Source organism: Marmota flaviventris, chromosome 8, assembly GCF_047511675.1.
Source record: "Marmota flaviventris isolate mMarFla1 chromosome 8, mMarFla1.hap1, whole genome shotgun sequence".
Classification (NCBI taxonomy): domain Eukaryota; kingdom Metazoa; phylum Chordata; class Mammalia; order Rodentia; family Sciuridae; genus Marmota; species Marmota flaviventris.
In genome coordinates this window covers 51,424,131-51,425,317 of record NC_092505.1, presented here as the reverse complement: position 1 = coordinate 51,425,317, position 1,187 = coordinate 51,424,131, and positions in this window count along the sequence as shown.

The following is a 1,187-nucleotide window of genomic DNA, read 5'->3' as shown; positions in this document are numbered from 1 at the left end:
TGCTTCATAATGGTCCACTGGCAGGTTCAGCATGATGACTGCCAGGCCCAAGTGGGAACAAAGCAAATCTGCCCAATAATTCAGAACCTGGAGAGAAGTTGTGTTTTCCTTTAAAAGCAGGATTTCCACTGCTGAGCTGGGCACCTGCTGATAGGACAAAGGAGGCACCACAGGTGTTGGAATCCAGGCTGAAAAGGATGCAGCCATCTTGCTTCCTTTACTGTGAACACTCTATTGTCCCTGGTCTCCAAGGCAGTGATACCGGATCTACTGGACAGTCCTAGCTTGGGAAGAGACAGAAGGCAGTGGAGGATGTTTGATTAGGAACAAAAGTGAGGCCAAGGCCAAGGGTAGCTGTGGAAGCCTCTGTCTGGGGAAAATCTCTGGGGAACTCATTTAGCTCCATGACTGGCAAAGCTGCTTCCCTTCTCCCCTTCCTATCCACTTCCCCTCCATTATCTCCATCTTCATTCTTTCCCTACTGTGGCCCTGCTCTGGGCTGAGAGGGGCTTGGGGGTAGAAAATCAAAACAGAATAGTTTTCACAAACCCTGAAGTTGTTCCTGAAGAGTGCAATCCCAAGGGTAGGAACTGAGCATTGTCCTCAAGGCCCTGGGGAAATGAGATTTGGAGCCCAGAGATAAGACACTTGAAAATGCTGCTTAAGGAAGGGTAGAACCTTGCCCTCTAACCCCAGCCTCAGCAGACAGATGTTGCTGGGAATCAGGCATCAGCTCAATCTAAGGAGAGCATCCTGAGTCTGAGCTGTCCTAAGGAAAAATGAACTGTGTTGGAGGGTGGCAAGCTCCTGGCCCCTGCCTGTGTTTTTCTGAGTTAAAGGCTGGAGAGCCAACTCATGGGATTGCTTGACAAGGATTCTTCCAGGCCTTCTAGTCTGAGTCCCCAAGGGTTGATCTGCTGGAGGTGGAATTTCAGGGCAGCAGTCTACTTTGGCCTACCATGAAGATGATGAAGAAGACTAAGGGGACAGGGTGGTGGGAAAAAGTCCTATCATAAGCAAGTTGGGAACTGAGGGTAGGAGAGGAAAGAGGTGGATGGGGCTGTCACAACAAACTACCACAACCAGATGTCTTTAAACAGCAGAAATGTACTGCCTCCTCCAGAGGTTTGAAGTCCAAAATCATTGTGCAGTGGGATTGGCTTCCTCTAAAGGTTCTTGGGGAGAAC